Here is a 24,452-nt window from a genome sequence, read left to right on the forward strand (position 1 = left end):
TTAAAAAATTTGCAAGTCCCAAATAACTGCAACAAGGACTTAACCAGGGCGCAATAAATATTTTTCCAATGAATTGGATTTGTTGGAGGAGGATGTCTTTATTTGGCGTATAAAAAAAAAAGAAAGGAAAACAAAAGCTTGTGTTTCAGATTTCCTGACCGACCCTAACATTTTTACACCACGTAATAAATATGCCAGGACCACGGTTCTCTATGGCCACACGCGCATTTGCGGCGCACTCCGCAGCTGTGACTTCAAATGTGTGTGGCTTTATAAGGTGAGGCCTGGATGCTATGTTTCGGACTCTTCGTCTGAATCCCCAGTGACTATTCGGATCAACAGTTGCAAATGACTAGTGGATTACAACTGAACCTTGTAAATATTCTATAAGGCACCCAATTTTTTATTTTTTTTTATTACAAAATATTTTTAGAGATCAAAATTCATGATGTTGTCTCACATTGTGAAACACTGGAATATTAGAAGAGATGATAAATAAACTTGATTTTGTCACAAACGAGGTGGAGGGTAGGACCCAGATGCAGGAAGCCGAGACGTAATGGTGGAGTTTAAGAAGGCTGATTGCCACGCATAGGTCATACATGGGAAGGGAGTCCAACAGATGGTACAAAAATCACAAGGCAAAAGGCTTGGTCCAAAATGCATGAAACAATGTAAAAAATCGATGCATGGCAAAACATGAAAACATAAATTAACTTGATATGGCTCAGTAACGCTGTGACATGGGACGAGGCAGTTATGGTAGATGATGCTTGTGAACACAAGCACAATGATCTGGCAACAACAAGTGGCATGAAAAACAAGGCTTACTGTAAATACACAACGTAATCAGGGCGCAACTAAGTGCAGGTGCTGCCAAATATCAGCAGCGTGCATGAGGAAGTGGCTGCTGTCAAACACCCAACTGAACTCTGTGCTTACGTAGCTCTGTGCGCACGCTCCACGCGTGGCCCTGGAGATCTACGCCCCTGACATATTTATTACGTGATGTAAAAATGTTAGGGCCAGTGGGAATTTTTAGGGTCGGTTGGGAAATTGGAACCACAATGTTTTTGTTTCGTTTTTTTTTTTTTACGCCTAATGGCTTCCATAAATAGGGAGCCTATAACAGTTCAGCTCATTGGCTAAATAACTATAACAACATTCATCTCTGCCATTGAGGATTCAAACACTGGCTTCATGAATCATGAAAACCTGTCCAAGCTGCTGAAAGCAGGCTGCAAACATGAGGGCAGAAAATTAAGATTGTAAGAGCAACGGACACGACGCCTTGGGCAATGTGATTAAACAATTCAATTATTTATCCGTTATGGTATTTTTTTCCAGAAGCACAGAACTGCACTCGAAAGATCGCTGCATTGCATCTTTGAGGAGTAAGCAGAGGCAAATCTTAAAATCCACAAATCTGATTTATCAGTCGTCATAATTTCCACTGATTCTTGGGGCTTTACATGCCTTCTAAACAGAGAAATGGGAAAATGAAAATGATGTTTGGATACAAATATTTGAATTACAGCACCGGTGTTACTGCAGACAGCAAAGAGCCGTCTTTCAAGTGAATGTGCCATTAGTCAACAACAAGAACTTATGGTGCCAAGAAATGTTCTTGTAAAGTCTAATTTACGAGGTGTGAAAAGGTTTTGTATGGACTCGCTAGGCAGTAGTAAACAAAAAATAAATAAAAAATAACAGGCATTTCTACTAGGAGATGGTAATCTTGCAGCAATGCTCTTTGCTAAATAACACTGCTATGGAAGACCTTTAAGTCAGAAGACGTTTCCTAATAGAGAAGAAATTCCAAAGCTGACTCAACATGACAGGTTGCAGGAAGACTGACTATATCTGTGTTTGAGCTCCTATTACACGACGAATGTGAGGACTTACACAACTTGTATGTCACTAATGCATGTAATTTTTGTGTACAGTATTTACATGTACAGATGAGTGAGAAGAATTATTTTGGTGATATGAATGTGGACATCGGAGTGCTTGATTCCTTTGTGAGAAACATTTGTCAGGAATTGTTTTAGGGCTGAAACGATTAATAAGAATATCTCAAAGCAAAGTTTCTACCATGACCACCAGAATTTATTGCAATGACCCCACAAGTGGTCAAGAACAGACAGCTGCCAGTGCACTGTCAACCACTTTATTGAACTAACAGTAACAAAAATAAACATAAAATGGATGTTCATACGTTTCTACCACCACAACTGATGCCTAAAAAAACCCAATAATAATTGCAGCTACTATACTTCAAAAGCAGTGCAGTCATAAATGAGAACACCCATCCATCCTTTTCAATCCTGACAGACAAAAACAGATAAACTCAAAATTAAGAAGCTTTAAGATCTATTGACTCAAGATAAAGAATCAAATCATACTCTCAAATGGAATTGTGAAATGCTGTGTGATTCCCAGTTCATCCCTACTGTTGGGCAATAAATCCCACTCTCACTCATACACAAGACGAAAGAAAATCAGGTTGCATTACAACTTATCAGATTTCCTCTAATTGCTTTCAAAGGAAATATGATCAGAACAGGGGGTATTTCAGAGGTGTTCATGAGTACTTTGCCTCCTAAATGCTAGCGAACACATCCTCATTTCACTTCCGCCTGATAGCTATCCTGGAGATTATGATGCAGCGTAATTAATCTTATCGCAACATGATCTTATTTTCTCTGCAATGTCACATCGTATTTAACAGGGGTGACATGTAAATCAGGTCAAGAAATCTTGGCTATATTCACCCATAAGATGATAAATAGAAAGCCTGAAATTATTGTACATCTTTAATATCATCAACCACTCACAAGGGTCGCAGGAGTGCTGGAGCCAATCCCAGCTGTCATCGGGCATGAGGCAGGGTACACCCTGAACTGGTCGCCAGCCAATTGTAGGGCACACTGAAACAGTAATTTGTAATCACAATCACCCCTAAGGGCAATTTAGAGTCTCCAAATAATGCAGGTTTTTGAGATGTGGGAGGAAACCAGAGCGCAAAGAGAAAACCTAAACACAGTCGTGGCGAGAACATGCAGACTCCACACAGACGGAGCCGGGATTTGAGCCCTAGTCCTCAGAACTGTGAAGCAAATTCTTTCACCAGTTGTCCACCGTGTCATGAAATTTCATGTAAGTTCTTTTTTTAACTGATTTGTGAAGAGTGGATGACTGAAATTTTTGTGGGATTCTTCAGCATGAGGAAAGCAAAGACTAAAAGTATCATCACCAACTCTTTCATAAAGTTGTGTGCATAAATTCACCTAATTTGCAACGAGGAACCATTGCTCCACAAACCACAATGAGCCTTCCATTAATTTTCCCAACAAGCAATGTGCTTTTAATAGATTACTGAATGATTACTTTATCAAATTAGTCAAACTATAATTGGCAATAAGATTGTGTCCTTTATTTCATTCTGAGACGGAAATGGTCACCTATGAGAGAGCATATTGTCCTCATCTTCGAGTGCTCTTTGTATTAATCTTTATCCAAACCAATGTTCATCATCAAAGCACGTGCTTTCCCTCATATAGTCTCTAAAATAAGCAACCAGCTTAGATAAATATTAGTGTCCTGATAGATGCTGCTGCAGCAACACATTGGAAAGTCAAATGATACATGGCAAACCCCCCACTAACAAAAGAAAGAATGCCTTTTGAACGTCAGTCAGGTGGAAAAGAAGTCTCGAGCAAATTTATCGTTCATTTTCTGTACTTTGTCCTCACTAAGGTTGTTAGAGGGCTGGAGCTTATCTCAACAGATTTGGGCAAGGGGTCGCCAGTAAATCACAGGGGACATACGGCCATATGGCTGTTCACACTCAAGTCCGCACAAAGACATTTTAGACGCATCAATGAACCTATGTTGCAAGGTTCTCCAATGTGGGAAAAAGGCAGAGTACCCAGAGAAAACCTCGCACAATCAAGGACTAGGATTCAAACTCCAACCTGAGAACTGCCAGAGTGACGTGCTAACCACTGGCCCCTGAAACCATTTGTCCATGCATTTTCCCCTGTATCGTCATAATTGTTGCAGGTTAGCTGGAGCCTATCCAAGATTACGTTGGGCGAGAGGCTGGGTAAACCCTTGACTGCAGTTTCACACTATCATGGTACTGCAATTTTGGTTATAAAATGTATTACTTTGAAATGTTGGCATAAATAACTATTTTCCATGGAATGTGGTCCGTAGGTACATCCATCCATCTTAACCCCCTTTGCTCACTAGAGTTTTGGGTGTGCTGTTGCCTACTTCAGCTGATTTGGAGGTCATGAAAAGTTGTACACTTTAATTGACCCCTCCGTGGATATTGCGCAATCCCCGTCACTGACCAATCAGAGGCCAGAGATCTGCATAAACCAAAGCCCGTTTTTGCTCCCGCCATTTTCTCAGACAACATTGCATGGTCCAGTATAGGTTTAGTTAGCGTTTTATCGCGTATTTGGGTTATTTAATAAAAAATATGGTTAAGAGGTGTAGTCACAGACTTTGTAATAGTGACGACAGGTATCCTGAAAGGCTAGTTGGTGGAGTTCGATTCGTACCCTTTCCAAAACCGAAGACCCAGTACGAAAAATGCCTTCGATGGATCAAACTTTGAGGAAGACCGCATCATCAACTAAATCCATCTAATATCAACCGGAACACATATGTTTGCACGAAGGTATGCCCTATATTTGATTTTCAATACATGTCTCGTATAAATGAAGTCGAAGTTCTTTGCTAGCATAACACTGCTGAGTGTGAACGATTGACACACTTGTTCTTTGTTGAGCGATATTTAGCGATGATCGGACTGCACAAACGTATTGATTATTTGCTGGCTCGTGGCCGAAGCTTAACCAGACTGTGTTTGCACGAAGATATGCCCTAAATTTGATTTTTAATACACGTCTCGTGTAAATGAATGAGACGTTCCCCGCTAGCATAACACCGCTACGTGTGAACGATTGACACACTTATTCTTTGTTGAGCGATATTTAGCGATGATCGGACTGCACAAACATTGATTTCTTGCTGGCTCGCGGCCGAAAGTTAACTAGACTGTGTTTGCACGAAGATATGCCCTAAATTTGATTTTTAATACACATCTCGTATAAATGAATGAGACGTTCTCCGCTAGCATAACACCGCTACGTGTGAACGATTTGACAGACTTATTCTTTGTTGAGCGATATTTAGCGATGATCGGACTGCACAAACGTATTGATATCTTGCCGGCTCGCGGCCGAAGCTTAACCAGACTGTGTTTGCATGAAGATATGCCCTAAATTTGATTTTTAATACACATCTCGTATAAATGAATGAGACGTTCTCCGCTAGCATAACATTGCTACGTGTGAATGATTGAATGAAATCAGAAGCATGGCGTCTCTCTCAGTTAAGAATGTATTGTATTTAGAATCTATAATATATCGTTGATTTGAATGAAATCAGAAGCATGGAGTCTGTCTCAGTTCAGAATGTATTGTATTGTATTTGCCATTTTTACTGTTTGTCTTACGTCAGCGCACGTGGCGTGACGTCACTTCAGGAGGCGTGGTTAAGTGCCCTGTATGGAGGGGTCAATTCCTAAATGCCAGTGCCCCCTAGGTGATAGGAAAGGTATACAATGTCATTCTAATATGCCACCGCCACCTAGTGGTTATGAAAAAGGTGTAGGTGTTGTGATCCAATATGACAGGTGTAGATATAAATGAATATGCACAGTTTAAACGTCCTTTTTTTAATTTAAATATGGCTGATGACTGAACATCAACAATCATTAATTTCTGTATCTAATTAAATTAAATAAATTGTCTAATAATGCTTTTCTGAAATGATGGATAGTTTAATTTTAATTCCATTAAAATTGAATTGAATTTGTTTTTCCTGCTCCTTCATGTTTTCTTTAAAGAATTGTACCCATTTTAAAGATTCTGCCTGGGCAATCAATCATTTGACCACAATTGTGTTTTTTAATGAAAATAAATAAATAGATAAATGTGTGTTAATAGATGCAGATTCCAATTTTTGACGTATCATTACAGCCCTAATTCATCCCCTCTTAAAAAAAATGACTTTTTTTTTCATGTTATATCCCCTTTAAGAAATGTACAAGGTTTGAATCCCGCAAACAAACAATATTGGGGATTAGTCACAGGCATCAGCAGACCTGAGAGTATGAAAGGATGTGTCTAAATTTGCAAGGGCAAGTGGAGGACAAGAAGTAGAATATTGAAAAATAAATAAACACTACAAGGTCAACCAGAATAAAACCAGAGTGCAAAAGACAGGGGGGGAAGGGGTGGGTAACTAGCTGAAGAGGGGCTATGAATCAACACAAGTGTGCCCTAAGCATCCCTGGGGCCAGCACGGAGAGTTGAGTTGACATGGGTCACAGTTTTCTCCCCTACCTCCTTCTCTAGTTTGCCCTCTCATCTCTTCTATTTCTCTTTTGTCTTTCTCATCCATATGGCAGATTCCAACACTTCCCCCTCCCCCCACTGCCCTGCTGCACACTCCATTGAAATGGCCTCTCTCTCTCTCCCTCTCCTCTCTCCTACATACAAACCCACGCTTGCTTGCACAAGTATCCCGCATGAGCCATGTCTTATTTACGGTTCGATTACAGCAAAACGCCCAGCAGGACGGTCGTCCTGTTCCACCCCTCTTTCTCCTTGTGCCCAGAAGTTGCTCAAATAATTGGTCAGGGAACCTGTTTTGTCCAGAAAACAACAAAGCTGCAGCATGCCATCAAAGCAGTGGTAGTACTACAGACCCAAATACCCAAAAATGAGCCGTTGGCAAAATTATTTTATTAACAACTGCAATTTTCAATGTTAATAAACATACAAAACACACCTCCTACAGCACAGGTACTGTAGAGCTGCGGGAGGAAATTGCCATGCAAGCCCGTAAGTTAGAGGCTAAAGGGTCTACAGCAAGTGTAAGCATAGCATACACCTCTATGCAACAAGGTCATAATAAAATGTGCTCCAATCAGAGAGCAGAACCCCCAGGAGGCATAACACGGTACTATTCCCGCAAAAAGAGGGGAGTAGCTTTAGCTTTAGAGTAACTTAAACTTCCACCCCCAGAAAGAAAAAAAAAACAAAACAGAACTGCTGCTGCATTTCACCAGAGTCTGCAACACTGCTCCTGCTTGTAAAGTGCCAGGATGCAGGAATCCTTTGAGAGGTGTGATCATCTCCTTCGTAGTGACTGCAGATAGGAGGCAGACTTCATTTGTCATGCGTTTGATGAATAATAAAAGGTTTTCTTGTTGGCACATAGTGTTCCATCAAGTCAGTGATCATTGGTGATGATGGGGCTGGTCCTTTTTTACAGGTTAAACTTGTTCAAAATAAAGTTACACAATGCGAAAGTTGGGGCTCATGGTGAAAAGAAAACACATTGGAAGAATAAAATTGACAAATCCGAGAACCATGCAGGATTTTGTACATTTCTCTAGATTCGTGATTGAAAATTTTCTTTAAATGGAAAGGAAAGCCACAAATTTTGTAGGGTTTAAACAACAAGTTTAAACTATCATGCTAGGAACCCGGAGAATACACAGAGATGTTGTTGTCCCGGTTTTGGTCACATGACATACATAACCATTGAGACAGTAGTTGTGATGTTAATTTCAGCCACTAGCAGAGGATAATATTGCCCTGAGTTTGCTGGAGGTGGATGAATTATTCTGTTTAATTCTTATTCAAGAATTCACCAGAATACTGTATTTTGTTGGTGGTGACATAAAATATATTCTTGCCAAAAATAAATAAATGGGTGTTTGTTTCCCCTTTAACTCATCTGTCCATGATTACATAATCCGTTGAAAGGAAATGCATAAAACATGTCAACTGATCCTAAATCCAACAGTTGCTTTTTTGCCCCCTCTTTTTACAAATACATTGGTAAATGAAGGATTTTAAGGTAAACTGTGGAACATTTTATAGCTTGGAAACACAAAAGAATAAGTAAAATAAGTGTAAGACGTACAGGCTAGCATTACTCTGTGTAAGGCAGCATAGGCGTGAGTGCCTCTGGTGAGGTACATATACATTCAGACATGGACACTTACCACTAAAGAGCCTCACAACGGATATGAAACAAAATATCATGCTTGAGGTGAAAACTTTCAGCTTTAATTTTCGTGCATTTACGACCAAATCAAATAAATGCTGTAGGAAGTACAACAGCTTGTGTTACTCACACCCACTTTTTAAAAGGCTTGCTGCGTGCTAGCATCACATATCCTCGGGTGGAGCAACGTTTCCGGAAAACAATAAAAAAAAAAAGCCTCTCTGAGATACCCATAGAGTGAGCACACCAGCTCGTTGTTATTGTTAGTCATCGCTTCAAGCTTTATCCAGAGACGTGCATCCTGTTTCGGCAACAAAAGTCTTTCAGCCAAAAAAACGAAAATCCTCTTTTGACCCTTTTCAGCCGAAACTCTTTGGTGGCTGAAAATGTAGTACATTAGTAGTTATAACACAGAGCTAAAAACGCTTGTTAAGTTAGCCTTTTTATAGCATTCTGCATTGTGTGCTACCATTAAAGTAGTGGCTTTTCATAAGACAAAGTTATGTGATGTTTGTCCAAATACAAAACTCTAATTCTCTGTTTTATGCATAGTATTACAGTATATTTCAACTTGGAATAGTAAAAAACAGCTGGAAGTAAGCAATCGGTGATGCATGGGTGAGCAATGATCCAAACTGCCACGACTTATTATAAAATTCGCTACTGCCATCTAAAGTGAGCAACGGAATTTCAGTTGCGTAACAGCTCAAATTGTAAAAAACCGACAAGTTGGGTCAACAGGAAGTAGAGTGAATACTGTATGTGTTTTCAGATTTCAAATTATTGGAAAAATACATCAGTTTTAGGATTTAAGATGATAGTAATACAATCTTATCGAGCACAACTAAATTGAAACATCGCATCAGAAAATGGGGATAATGTCATTTTTGGCCATGTAGTATCCAGGTGTAAGTCTCCATTTTAAATATTTAAACATGTTGGGAAATGGATGGCTGCCTTGCAGTCCAAGCTCGCAACCATGAAGCCATAAAAGGAAGCGTTACACTCTCATATCAAGGTTGGTTATGACATTTAAAAGAGGCATACAATAAGAATAAAGAGTGATATTGAGGAGTAAGAGTTGCATCTAGCTGCTAGGACAAAACCTGAGTGTACCACTGACACAAATGTTCAAAAGGAAACAAAGAAGAGCTGAACACAGCAGGGACTCCCCCAAAACAAACCAATATGAAGGCTACACTGGGAGTTTTGTGAAGTAGTTACGCAATCTTATTTTATCCTGAATGTGAGAATTCTTAGTGTCATGCAAATTTTAAACTCTCAGCTCCAATGAAAAATGTTACCTCCATTTTGAAGCTGGATGGAAATCTCATCAACTCAGGATTCCATGAACCAAGGGGCTAGAATTTGAGCTGATGTCCAATTATTGATGAGTCTCCATTTTTTTCCTCATATAAAGGGTTTCTTCTGGATGACTACTACTACTTTCACAATACGTGGTGCGTATTAACAGCCAAATACAGACCGAACCTGAGACAAATGTCACATTTTATACTTCAGACGGTCTTAAACAGCTACTCATTGTGGTGAGAAGTTACAAGGACGACCTCGCTTCACACATCTGACATGTAAGTGACAGAGCAGATTTTCACAATAAGTAAGTTAATAACTCTGATGGCTTATGTTGATGCAGTGTTTCCGAGACATAGTAATGCACCTTTGTTTGTAATGATCGCCCTTTATTAATCTAATGCAAATTATTTAGTTACCCCCCAGAATGTTTTTTTCAACTTAGACGATACTCATTTTAGTGTGCCATGATTGAGCAAATATAATTTTCAAGGTTCTGATGTAATTAATGGAAGTATGAAAAGTTGTGAATATGTTTAAATTTATTGATAAATTTGGCACAACGTTTTATGATCATTCTGAAATTTTCATCTCCTGGTAACAGAAACCGTTCTCTTAAATCAGTATTATATTGTATTGATTTATAGTTCAATCTATCACATTCTGACAAATGTTGCGAAAGCATTAGTGCACTTTATGGTCTCCTGAACCACGACACGGCTTCTGTAAAGGAAATAATGCAAATTGCCCAAGGGTCGAACAAATCTGGATCTGTTTTATAGAAACACAGGGATTAAATTAAAATGTTCCCAGTGAGTGAGCACAGTACACAAATATGCCCCCATAAACCTGCAGCATCTGCCCCATGCTCTGCTCCCAAAGACCCCGAACAATGCTTTGCTTCACTGTAGCCTTTCTATCGCCTGCAAATACCTAAGAGGAGACGCAAATGATGATCCTTTTGTGAAAAAATAAACACTCAACAGGCAAATTAAAACCTTATTAAAGCAACCCTAATTGAATGCATTCTAAGAGCATTCTACTTAAAGATCAACTGACAGCCATATTTACATTTTAAAATTGATATTGTTATGAAAACGACATACAATATTATTCACTTCAATGTCTATACGAAAAAAAAATGAGCAGAGAGCGTGTCATTAATGCGCAAAGTTGCGGTAGTCTCACATGACATCCAAGTGGCGGCCATATTGCCTGCAACCTCATTTGCAGATGTCACACTGGGACAGTCCCCATTGAGAAGACGTTGTGTCACCTACTATGGGAGATGAAAAAGAGAGATTTTCGGATTTTTCTGCTGCCCCTTCTGAGACTGAAGCTCATTTCGAAGAAGAGAACATCTCAGAATCAAGTTAAGTGACCGGGGCAATATTATCCTATCGTTTCGAGCCGTATTTAGATGATATGCGGATCACTTCTAACTAACAACAGACTCCCCGACAAACAGACGAGGAACGCGATGAAATATTCAAAATGACAGGCTTATAATTGTTTGATTTCCTAACTCTTTTACAAGTCTTATGTTTGTAGCATACTCAGGAGGACCCATACCGGGCAAAGTAACTACTTCAGGGGCGCCGAGACACCGGTGGCTCTTTCTCCTCCCCGCACACGGCCAAACCACCTCCCCATCCGATCCATCTCAGCGTCGAGGCTAACGCTGGGCCGTGCGCCGGCGGACAACAACAACGCCGGGGCTATCCGCCGCCATACTTTATGAAGTTATGATGCAGATCTTTTGTTACGTTCTGAGAGGATTAAGTCATCAGACGCGGACAGAGCTTTCTATTATTGCTGCTTTCGGAGTACTTTTTTGAGTTTGGTGACTATACGTCTAGTTAGCTAGTTAGCTTGTGTCACACGCTACTAAACTGCCTTTCTCCTTCTATTATGTTATTGTTTTGTGTTGTATTGTATTGTATCGTGTGTGATTAAATTGTCTTAAACGCAATACAAGTGCTCTAGTATATTTTGCCGATTTGACCAAGGGGATTTATTTTAAATTCACACATAACATGTGCTATAAACTGTGAGACAAATTAGTTCCCCACAGCTATTTTTTTCAATAGCTCTATACACACGTACCTGTCATTTTCAACCCACAAAGCTCTCGTCCTTTGCACCTTTGCAATCCATTTTTCATGACGAACCAGGTGTTTTGGAAAAGTGTGAAGAGTGAATCCATCCTCCCGAGTGTTCGAGCAAAATCCAGCAATACAACGAGCCGGCATTTTGGCTCACATGATGAAAAAAACGAGTAATTTTTCACCGGTACGGTATGAACCCATATAAACACTCGACACCGCAACTGCAAAAAACGTAATTTCCTGGTTCTTCTCGAACACAAATTCATGGCGGGAGATGCAAAAATCCATGTACGACAACATCCTGACATGTGGTGAAAAAAATGGATGGGTCCACTCCAGCTGACTTTTTTTTTTTTAATTAAAAACATACTAAAAATTATGCTTTACGTGTCAGTTGACCTTTAAGTTGGTTTGCTATTTTTTGAGTCATCTGATGCAATTGTGACACTTGAAATGTATCAATTGTGCTACATAGAGGAGAAACAATGAGGAGCGACGTCAAGACAGCTGAGAATGATTTCTGTGAATGTGAATGTAAATATTAAATTAAATAAACAGTTATTTACGCACATTACCTGGTGCACTGGTTCCTATGTATTCACATCATAAATAGGCGTGTTAATACTGAATCAATTATTTTCAAGATTTTGCAGGGGTTATGTTCCTCCCCCAATGTGAATGAGGGAACAGAGTACAGTTAATTCCATTTTTAAAAAAATAATCACATTTCTTGTCCAGTGTCCATTTTATTACGTATTTTAATGTTGGTCACGATGTATCAATGTATCAATCTAAGTACATGTAAGTATCTTCTATTTTATATTTGCATAACTTTGACCTCTACCTTTGAGCCTCGATTGTCTTCAGTGCACTGCAGCAACCAGTTTTAGCCAGATTTGATAGAGCCCTCTTTAAGAACTCCTGAGTAATTGCTTTCATGAGAATGGAATAGCTGTGAGGTCAGTTTGACCTTGGTATTTGAGCATAATATTTCTAATCTAATTCTTCACTAACACCAAGTACAAAAGGATGTTTTTGCCACATTTGAAGGAACTCTTTCACATCCTTGCTAAAATATAAGCGGGTAAAAGAATATACTGTAAAGGGGGGGTACGTATATGCTGGAAAAATTGCTATAGCCAAAACAAAGACAGAAAAAAAATAATTTCTTTCGTGGGAAGTATCAAATATAGGTTGTAAAGCAACTGAACCCTAAAATAATATTGGGAGCTGTTCAACTGCAAGCACTTTTCCATCATGAAGGACATTTAACCAGAAGCCACTGTGGTTAATTGATTTTTATTGAGCTATTTGAGAATGCTGAGGTTTGGCCTCTTTGACCTTAGTCACTCCAACACAGACAAAACAAGCTATTGACTCGATATGAACTACATTAACCCTTTCAAACACATATATAGTAGATACCATATCAACATCAAGAAAGGGAGACTATTCTTTTAATAACCTCTACCATTTTCACCTTCATGTCTCAGACACCTGGGAACTCGCTGAAATTTTGGGTGGAAAATGCATAATAAACTGTCATTAAATCTACAGTGTGATGAATGAAACTGAAAAGCATAGGGTTGACAAGTATAAAGATGTGTAAATGGATGTACTTTATTCATACAGCTTCAAAGTTCAATTTATCATCCATTCACTGTTTGGCTTTACATTCAGTACCAGGACAACCTCTGGAAACAGTTGAGTTTATTAAATGAGAAAAGTTTTTTCACAGCTGCTCCATGTCACCTGGATTATTGATGATTTTAGCGTAAGCCACAGTGGATACATGTGTAGCCACATCATGACAAATTCCATGTTATCGAGGTAATTTATTCACATGAACTGCGTCAACGTGGAGCCTCAGTGCTTGTTTAATCACACATCTTCACAGTCTGAGACAGTTGGGAAAGTAGAATGCTTACAGTAATAGATGTAAGAGCTTTACAGAGGCTTATTTAGTTGCATCTCATGGTGTCCACTAGGACTTTGGTACTTCCACAGTTCCCTAACTTGAGTTTGAAATATGCATCCGAACCAACAAATTATTACGAAAGACAATGGTAAAACTTACACCAGCGATTCATTCCTGTCTGTTATAAACCAGAGGGACGCTGATATCACAGACCAGAAATCCCCCACGGCAACAACGAATGTAGCAGGGTGGGCTGTCTGCAGACTTTCATCCCAGTTCACTTCACATTAGTGTTAACCCAGTCACAAGCACCACACACGAGTTGCTGCAGGAGGTGACGGGGGTCGCCATATGGTGAACAACAGATTAAAGATACTAAAGATTCTACGCCATGGTACTACAACACACATTTCATAAAAAGCAGGTAGCTCTTTGAGTTACAGTAGAATCCACAATGTAGCCTCAGCAAGACTGGTAGAAGTGGTCTACAGTCGTGTTTCAAAATTGCTATTATACAAGATTTTTGAAGTAATAATCTGGTTGAGAAGGGTAACAATGACTGGAGAATTACCATATTTTACAGACTATAAACCGATACTTTTTTCCTCCGAACTCTGAACCCAGCGGTCTGTCATGATGTGGCTAAAATCCTCTCCCCACACCCCTTCCCACTAGGTGCTGTCAGTTTAAACGTACAACAAAAACTTGGTTGAACGTAATGCTGATAACATGACCATTTTCCATAATGCACTGGGGTTTGGGCATGCGCAGATACCTCCAGCATGTAGAAGACGACGACACTACCTCAAAAGTGTAGAAGAAGAAGAAGAAGCTACCTCCAGCATGTAGAAGAAGATAGTGCTAGTTATGGTAGGAGTTCAGAAGGATTTTTAACCAGAAAAAAACATTGCTTATTTTGGACAGTATTACGGCCCGTATAACAGATTCTGTAAAAACAGCCATCAAGAGATCAAACTATATTCCAGCTGTGATTCCTGGAGGTACAACAATGTTTTTACAGCCACTGGCCACATCAGTATAAATCATGCTTTTAAAACGGCACTCCAAGGTGAGTAGAAGGTTTGGATGAGCAGTGGCAAGAAATCTGTCACAAAAACTGGCGACATGTGAAGATCATCCTTTTCGCTGGACAGCTACGTTGGGAAAGCAGCACAACTTCAGCGTTAACTTTGTCTCGAGATGAAAATGACATTAAGAGTGACAGAGAGACTGAAGTGGTGTGCGACGGAGACTTCCTGAGGCTTTTGAACTCCGAAATTAAGAACAAAGACTTTAGTGGTTTCAGTGAACAGGAGAAGGATGTATAAAATAATAACTTTTCTGTTATGTATGACTTGTTTTACTGCTGTGTTACAGTCAATGTTTGGCAACATGTATGTAAAAATCTTATGTGTAAATATCTAATTTCACAACGTGATATTCATGGCGGATAGTCCTGTGCGTCTAATGTATGTAAAACCAATTAGGTGGCGCGTTTTATAATCAGATGAGCTCTGTAATCCGGAAAATACGGTATGTTGTTGTCTTACACCACCTGATACCAACAGTCAAAATTCTACACATTTTCTCTCAAATTTAATGCTAGTTTTAGCAAATAAAAATAATATTCATACCTGCAGTATATATGCATTTTTAGTCTTGTAAAAAGTGGTTCAAAGAATATTGTGTAATTCTACATAGCAACGCAGGAACAACAGAAATGAACAGGCACTCACACCCACTTTTCAAGGTAAACGCTTGAAGTGATCAGCAAACTTTCCCATCATGCTTCACCAACATTAAATTACATTGGAAAAAAAAAAAAAAACCCTTTTGCAGTTCAGGATTGTCCATCTGTCCACAATAACTGCCTCCTATGGTGGCTCATTTGGGTGAATTCTCACGAGCATATTAGAATGTAGAGTTGGGTGGTTGATAACAGTTTTGCTTTGTAGTAGACACATTGCACTTTATTTTCCTTTTTAAGTGTGAACAATCCCAAACTTCGGACATCTGCCATCTTTTAAGAACTCTTTCTTCCTGGCTTGCCGCTTATGTCCACACAGAACAGTGCATGCGACTAGAGTAACACTCGTTCCTTTATGAAAAATTACCCCTTTGAAGTGTCGCGGCAGATTTTGGTTAAACCTTTTCTTTTCTTATGTAGTCAAATTATTCAAGTTATTTGATTAATCCTTTCAGTTCGTTGAAGCCCTGGAGTATAGTGTACAAGTATACTGTTCAGGGTTTGTTGTGCCACTTAGACTAAGCAGTTGCGTGTGTGTGTGTGTGGTGTGTGTGTGTGTGTGTGTGTGTGTGTGTGTGTGTACACACACAACTGATTGTCACATCTGTACTGTGATGCTAACATTGTCTGACATGTGCATTCGCCCTTTCTTGTACTTTTTTTTTTTTTTTTTTTTTAAACCAAGAACTCCAGAGAACTTAAATTGGGTACAGACTAGACCTTCAGTTGCACAGAATGGGTCTGACATTGACACTCAAAATACTATGAACTATTTGTATTTATAGGTCTACCCTCAAAGTAAGAGTGATGCATTATGCATAAGCCAGTGTGTCACAAGTAACTACAGCGCATGAATAACGGGCACAACCTGCGGCTTACTCCTCACCATAATTTGGTGGCACGGGTGATGGAGCAGCATTGATGTGGCTGCCTAAAGGGGAAGTGAGGAAGTCACGCAAGCTGGGGTCATGCAGCATTGTTTGCACTACTCCATCCCCCCCACCCCCGAACTCTCACTTTTGCCCAAATTTATAACCCAATGTCTAAATGACTCTCATCACAGACGAGGGAAAAATGAGGACCTAAAGAATGACTGCTACTCATACAACAGTAGAAACTATGATTTTTTAACTCAAGGCTCTTGCTTGCTTGGCCTTGTTTGTTAGTCTGATGAAGCGCCCTGAGCAGTTTTACTAGTAAATGGCATGAAAAAGAGGTCTTATTCCCATGTGCAACACAAATGCTGAGAGCAAGAAGAAAGATGGAGTTGGCAAATGCATTTTTGTGTTGCTGTTTATTTTAAGTTTAGTTCCTTTTTTTGATGAAGCAAGTATAGCAAGCCTATAATTGCACCATTTCATTCTGATATTCCGTCCTTCCATCCATTTTCACTTATCCTCACTATGGTTGCATGCGTATCCAAGCTATCTATGGGCAAAAGGCAGGATACACCCTGAACTGGTCGCTAGCAAATCACGGGGCACATGCGAATTAACAACCAGTCGCACTCACATTCATACTAGCAGGCAATTCTGGGTCTTCAGTTAACCTACCGTGCTTGTTTTTGGAGGAAACAGGAGTACCTGATAAAAACCGACACAGGAACAGGGAGAACATCCAAACGCCACCGGATTTCGTCGGCTATGAACCCAGGTCCTCAGAATTGCGAGGCACAAGTGCGAATTACTTGTTCACCATGCTGCCCATGTTATATCATGATCGGCATTATTATAGACTTCAAACCGATCTGATCAGCCTCATCGGTATCGGACCATCTTTAGCTTTTTATGCTGATTGACTTCAATGTCATAATTTGCTGATCCGATCAATGTTGTCAATGGTTATCTGCCGAATTAAAACAGTAAAATAAGCAGAATCTAAACATTTTTGCAAAGAATGATTACTAGAAGTGCAACAATTAATCCATTAATCAATACTAAAAGTAGTCCAAAGCTATTTTGATAAATCAGTTAATCGTTTCGAGAATTGTTGTTGTTGTTGAAATGAACTGTTTTCCAGCCAATCGCTGTGCACATGGAGACTGACAACAGTTGTACTCACAATCACACCGAGGAAAATTTAAGGTCTCCAATCAATGCGTGTTTTTGGGATATGGGAGGATAAAAAAAATTTTTTTACGAATGATCAAAATAATTAGTTGTAGTTAAGAAGAAAAGATCTGGGGTTTGGTCACGGGTGGGGACACACCATAGACTCTTTATACCAGGGGTCACCAATGCAGTGCCCATGGGTGCATGCTTGCCCGCGAGGACCACTTAAAGCTCCACTGTCATGAAATGCATGATTTTTAGTATTTTATTAATGAAAAAAAGGCAGCTGGAATGGACACATGCATTTTTTTCACCACAAAACATGATTTTGACGTACTGTATATGGCTTTTTGCCATGAAAATGCTCTCGAGGGAGTATTTTTGGAGAATAAGCAGGAAGTGACGTTAATAGCAATAGCGCACTCAGGCTGGTGCGTCTGTTTATACTAGTTTTACCTGATGGAAGGTAGCTCGTTGTTTCTTCGTGGTAGCCAAAATGCCGGCTCGTTATATTGCTAAGATATTGTTCGAACACTCGGGAGGATGGATTTACTATACATACGTTTCAAAAAGACCCGGTTCGTTGTGAAAAATGGATTGCACAGGTGCAAAAGACAAGAGCTTTGTGGGTTCCAAATGACAAGTAGGTGTGTATACAGCTACTAAAAAAAAAAAAAAAAACAATAGTTGGTGGGAGGTGGGGGCGTAATCCTCTCTGAACGTAACAAAAGATCTGTGTACGTGAGACAGGGGTGCTAAATGTGTCAATATACCCGTCGGCGCCGCGGACGGCTTCGGCGGCCCCTCGTCCGCCGTGGACGCCGAGTGGCTCATACATACTGTCTGGGAGTTTGTTGTTAGTTAAGAGTGATCCACATATCATCTAAATATGGCTCGAAATAAAAGGGTAGTATTGCCCCGGTCACTTTACTCAATTGTGAGATGTTCTTTTCTTCAAAAAGGGCTTGCGTGTCTCATAGTAGGTGTGCCACTACGTGTTTTCAACGGTGAATGTCCCGGTGTAACATCTGCTGATGACGTTACAGGCAATATGGCTTCCACTAGGATGTCAAATGACACGTCAGCAACTTTGCACATGGATGACACGCTCTCTGCTCATATTTATTTTTTCATAGAGACATTGAAGTGAATGTTATTTGTATTTTTTGAGAATGTTTATAGGCATGACAGTGGAGCTTCAAGGCGACCACAAGGCATGTTCTAAAAATAGCACAGGTCACAAATGAATTTTTTTATCATTAATATTTGTGTATAAATTTTGAATCTGACTTGCTTGCACTCATGTTTTTTTTTAAATAATATTGTATGATGTAAACTATTTATATATTTGTTACGTATGAGTAGTTTGCCGCAAACTGCTCATGTTGCCCTCCATACAAACCGGTGCTTACGAAGTAGTCCTCAGCCTCAAAAAGGTTGGTGACCCATGCTTTATACACATTGGAAATTACAAATGGCAAAAACGAAAATGAATTTTGCACCATGGAAGATTCCCAAAATGTGTCACAGTAAACCACCAAGCAAGAATCTCCTCTTTTAAGGTGTCACAACAACGTAAACACAAAGATTTTCTGGACGAAATAGAGAGCGATACGTGACTTGGACAGCCTGGCAAAGATGGCAGAAAGGAGGGTGCTTAACCAGTTCCTGTTGATTCTGGACAATTCAAAGTATCCACTGTGAAGCAGCTTCAGTGGCGGGCTGACGAAATTCTTCCTTCTCTGTGCCATGCAATTTTAAATTCAATCTTGGGAGAGCACCGCTAATATCACAGTCGCATGGCAATGATCACCGTGCACTTTATTTTGGACCTTCAGATCACACTGCAATTATGACATGAACCAAGTTTTTTAATAGGCAGTAATCAGCTGGATGCTTATCCAAACTGACACCAATTCCCCGAGGTTTATAGCTTATACATGTACAGTATTCTCGTTACTGCACTAACAGCATGAAGACTGATTTGGTATCTATTGAGACTTAAGCAACAACGGTGCATACATGAGGGCTGAAACAACCATGTCTTCAAGGCAGAGGACATATGGACTGATGATAGATGCTGCTCTGATCACAAAGGGCCAACTATTCCTTTTGCCTCCAGTTATGCATTAGCGTAAGAACAGAATTGTCTTCAACCTCGGGCAAGCTACAATATTAGCCTCTTAACTGCCTCTACATGGGTTTACCAACATACAGCCAAGGGACCCTTCCGACCACATGCAGTTTTCTTGACAGGGGAAGTAGTTAAAAGCATACAGGCCTAAGTTCTCTCTCACACACACACACACACACACACACACACACACACTCAGCTTTTGTTCCACTTAACATGTCACATCAGCAAGGTCAGCAATGCTTCAGCATCTTTTATACTGTAGAATAAGGTCCTTTGCTTTTTTTTAAATAAATTAGGCCATTTTGCTTTGAGGGGCGTCATTTTACTGCAGATGCAAACACTTCATAACAGATGGCTAAGCAAAAAGAATATACTATAAATAGCAGTAATAAATATTTAACAGACACGGTAAATTACATAGAGTGGTGCCTTGAGATAAGTTTGTAATTTGTTCCGTGACATTGCTGGTAACTCAAAACACTTGTCTCACAAATCACCTTTCCCCATTTAAATTAATAAAAACACTATTAATTCATTCTAACAGCCTCATAAAAAAAATTAAAGGCCCTATATTTTGGCTATTTAGACCTCCATAGAGTGGCTCGCTAACATGGATATTCCAGTATGACAAGGGTACGTGTGACTGCATACATGTACAGCTGTGCTCATAAGTTTACATAGTCTGGAAGAATTTATGAACACTGATTTTCTTTAAATACAACTGATGACTGAACAACAATGGCCGTTAATTTCTTTATGGTTGTGATTTTTTTCATGATGATGCTTTTCAAACAATTTAGTTTTTCAGAGGTGTGAGTGTGTCTGTGTATTAATATTTGTAATGTGAAGGTAAATCCCACCCGTGATTAAATGGTAATTCTAATTAGCCCGTCAATGTGGGTTTCCATTGACTGGAGCATTAAGATGGCGATTTCTCGTTGTTATGTGTTAGTTTAACAGTTACAGTACGTTCAGGGAGGGCAGAGACCGTGTTTGTGTGTGGGTCTCACACCCACACAAACACAAAATTTCAGTCACTAATATTATACCAGTACTAAAAATACCCCAAACAGTGACATTGTTAAATATAAAATGAAGCCATTCCTGTTTCATTTGGAAAGATATTTGTACCTTGGTATTATGATGTCACTTTTCACTTTTAAAATATCGGAAAATTAATAAAGGCAATCTTTTTCACCTGATCTTCATCAGCTAAAAAAACAAAACGAAACAAAAAAAAAACATTAACCCAGATTTTCAGTCATGTGATCAGACCAAGATATCCCTAGTATCTGCCGATAGTGTCGAGGTGGGTGAGACTTCAGCAATGTATTATGGAAAAAAAAAAAAAAGAGAGATTAAGATGGTTTTTTATGTTGAAAACAAATTCTGAACCTCCCGCCCAAATTATCTCATTCTGCTGATACCAATCATCTGATAATTACATGATCAGCTCAGACAACTCTAATTTTGGGTCTCCAATAAACGTAACGTGCAATTTTTGAAATGTGTGGGGAAACCAGAGTACCCGGAGCACATTTAAACTCCATACAAGAAGTCCAAACCATGATTTGAACCCCCAACCTCTGACCTTGACCTGTTGACCCAACAAGCTAACCACTACCACTTCATGCCACCTGTCACTTGCACCATTGCAGTGTAAATACAGCTTAGGTCAGACCCGATTCCCAACGGGGTGGAGGAAAAAAAAAAAATGTGGACCCTGTCACTTTCAAGCCTCTAAATTTGCAAATTGCCCAAAGTAATTTAGTACAAAAAAAGAAGGATGTTTATAGTATTTCAGTGTGCAAGAAACAAGAGAGCTACTGCATGCTTACAGTAAATGTCAAACAAAACAAATGCGGCCCAACGTCAGGGGTTGGTTTCTCCTCCAAGGGATCCCCCGAACACCTCAGCGCACCCCGACCCCACATATTGGCTCCCCCAGACCCCGCTGGTCTGTCTCTCTAAGATCCAACCCAGTATTGCCTATGCACGGAGCCATCATCCGACGGCCCACTGCGGCGAACACCTGCATTAACACCTCCGGTGTGTTGCAACAACAACTGCGTGAGAGGCTCCCTCAGTTCACCAAGCACGATGCGGTACATTCGTGGCGGAGCCTCGGAAGGAAGGAAAGCTGGCAGGCAGCGTCGTCAGGTTAAAACTGAGGTGACACGACTTCTATAAAGCACATCTCGCGTTTTACGTTCGGTTTCATTTTTCTTGTTTCTTTTTTACACTCAGTATCAGTCCACATCCCAATTTAATACTTTCACATTGAAATGTGTTCTCTTCAAAATGATAACCAGAAGCGTGGGGTTACATAAACACTGACAGGGAGGACAATCCAAATGAGACGCTATTAGCAATGGGGCTTCTAACAAAACAAAAAAAAAAGGAACGTAGGCGTACTCACGTCTTGAAATCTTCTTCCCCGTGGCTCGCCTTCTCAAAAAAAAAAAAAATAAACACAGATGTCTGACAGACTGCGTGTCGTCCGACGGCGGCGTGGATTCCGTGGAACACAAAAGAAGCGAGAAACGGAGCTGTTGTGTGGGGAAGTGGTGCTTGTAGGCTAGCTATGGCATGCGTGGTTGTTTTGTATGAATGTACGCGCTGCGGTAGTGGCCACACGAGCGACTGACTGGATGGAAGTGAGGCTGGATCAGTTCGGCCTTCTTCTCCGACGCGGTGGTGTCCGTGTGTCGGTGTGGTCGGCGGGCGCCACGGTGCAACAGCGCCACCAAGTGACGCGGAGTTCGTTTGGGTTCGTTGTGCATGACTTGAAAAAACATTAACGTCGTATTGATGGATAAATGGATGTGTTAATAGATGAATGGATGTATCGATGATGGATGGCTATATATATAGAAGATGGATGGATAACGGATGGATGGAAAAGTATAAATAAATATAACATAATGTAATAAAAACCCAGTTCCAATGAAGTTGGGATGACTGTGTAAAATGTGAATAAAAACAGAATAGAATGATTGTCAAATCTTTTTCAACCTATATTTAATTGAGGACACTAGAGACTAGATATATAACGTTAAAACTGAAAAAATGTGAAATAAATGTTTTGTTTTGTTTTGTTTTTGCAAATATTCTCCCATTAGGAATTTAATGGTTGCCACAGATTCCCAAAAAGCCGTGACAGAGCCATATACACCACTGTGTTACATCAGTTTTCTTACTAACAACACTCATTAAGTGTTGTAGATAAATGGCAGTTGAGGACTAATTGTTAAAGCTTTGGAGGTGGAATGATTGGAGACTCTAAATTGCCCTTAGGTGTGATATTGCGTGTCAATGTTTGTTTCTATGTGGCTTGTGATTGGCTGGCAGCCAGTTCAGGGTGTACCCTGCTTCCTGCCCAAAGATAGCTAGGATTGGCTTCAGCACTCCCATGACCTTTGTGAGGATAAGCGGCTCAGACAATGGATGGATGGATGTATTTAAATACTTTAAATTATGTTTGCGTTAAATTGGTCCATCCATCCATTTTCTGAGCCACTTATCCTCACGGGGGTCGCGGGCGTGCTGGAACCACTGTACCACCTCATTAGCCAAAAAAAATGTATATACACTTTAAATATTTGTAAACTTGATGTTTATTATAGTTCAAATAATTTATAACATGAAAAATAATTTACAAATATCATTATTTAAAGCAGGAGTTACCAACGCGGTGCCCGCGGGCGAATGGTAGCCCGCGAGGACCGTATAAGGCACCCATTAGGTATGTTCTAAAAATACCATAGGCCACAAAGTGTTACTATTATTTTAGCTTTAGATTCTGAATTTGACTTGCTTATGTGAATTATAATTTTAAAATACCTGTAATGTCATTTACTACAATAAATTAAAACAAAAATATTTTATGTACGTGTAATGAACTGAGTCTGAAATTTGCCGCAAACAGGCCACGTACGTAGCCCTTCATACGATCGGTGTTCACGAAGTAGCCCTCAGCCCCAAAAGGTTGCTGAGCCCTGATTTAAAGTGTGTATACATTTTTTGATACGCCCTGTATTGTTGTTTTGTTTAATTTTGAAAAACTTGAACCACAACATGATAATTATTTTTTTTATAGATTTCTGTGACCAATTTAAAGAAGATTAAGTCGAGTAAAGGAAGTATTTTTTTTAATCATGAAGTTTTATTTAAGATTGCATTCAATGGTCAAAATTATACAATTCTTGACCATGAGGCCACTAAATCCAATACATAAAGAGGTATATAGAATATTAAAAAAAATTATGCTTAAAAACTTACGGAATACAGTAGATGTATAATTTATCACAAGGCTCACAAAGGTAATAAAGGCAGAACAGTGGAGAACAGCGTGAATAAATTGTTGAAACCTATTGATATGAAACAAAAAGGCTTCAATGTATGGGATGGAGAGGCTGAGGGGTTGCAACGCCCTTGGCACAAGAGCAAAAACAAAATGTCTTCATAAATATGAATGTGTCATTAGTAATGGAAGTTCTTATTCAAGTACACTCAATGAATATGATATACATCGTTCAGGAGTTTTTTATACTCACTTAGCTTTCCATTGGCTAGAAAAAAAATCCCTTACTGAGTCCTTGACAAAACATACAACAAAACGTACAAATTGCAGTATGGTGTCAATCACTCTCAAACCGATGCCAGTACATGTCATACGTCATATCATGGTTTATTTCAGCAGTCCGATTCAAAAAGTAAAATTATAGAGATTCATTACACACCGCTCTGTGTGGTACATTAATTGAATAAATATCAAAATGATTTGAAATATACAAATTAAGTCAAACCTGTGTTAATGAATCAGATCATTTTCAGGTTTTCAATTGAACTACTGGAAAAAGAACTTTTATACACCATTACAAGGATTAGGGTTAGGGTTAGGGTTAGGTTAGGGTTAGGGTTAGAGAGGCTCCTGTATATATTTCAGTATTTGAAAATGAATAACAATCAGCAATCAGAATTACATATCAGAGTAAAATGAAACTTTGCGTCGACCAACGTTGTACCAAGTGAAGTAATTGTGTCTTATTTGTCCCATATACAGACACACCTTCTCATT

General features: G+C 39.5%; 1 protein-coding gene across 4 annotated transcripts in view; it reads right to left on the reverse strand.

Moving 5' to 3' along the window:
• Window positions 1–22,079, reverse strand: part of adarb1b (adenosine deaminase RNA specific B1b) — a 118,514-nt gene extending 96,435 nt beyond the window's left edge. For 3 of the 4 annotated variants that reach the window (XM_061842689.1, XM_061842687.1, XM_061842688.1), the window contains exon 1: window positions 21,792–22,077. The gene's annotated coding sequence lies outside the window, so the exon portion shown is untranslated. Of the gene's footprint in view, window positions 1–21,791 lie in introns of all 4 variants that reach the window. The other variant, XM_061842684.1, reaches the window with a different exon arrangement.
• Between the last annotated feature and the right edge of the window lie 2,373 nt (window positions 22,080–24,452).

This window comes from Syngnathoides biaculeatus, chromosome 14 (assembly GCF_019802595.1).
Source record: "Syngnathoides biaculeatus isolate LvHL_M chromosome 14, ASM1980259v1, whole genome shotgun sequence".
Taxonomy (NCBI): domain Eukaryota; kingdom Metazoa; phylum Chordata; class Actinopteri; order Syngnathiformes; family Syngnathidae; genus Syngnathoides; species Syngnathoides biaculeatus.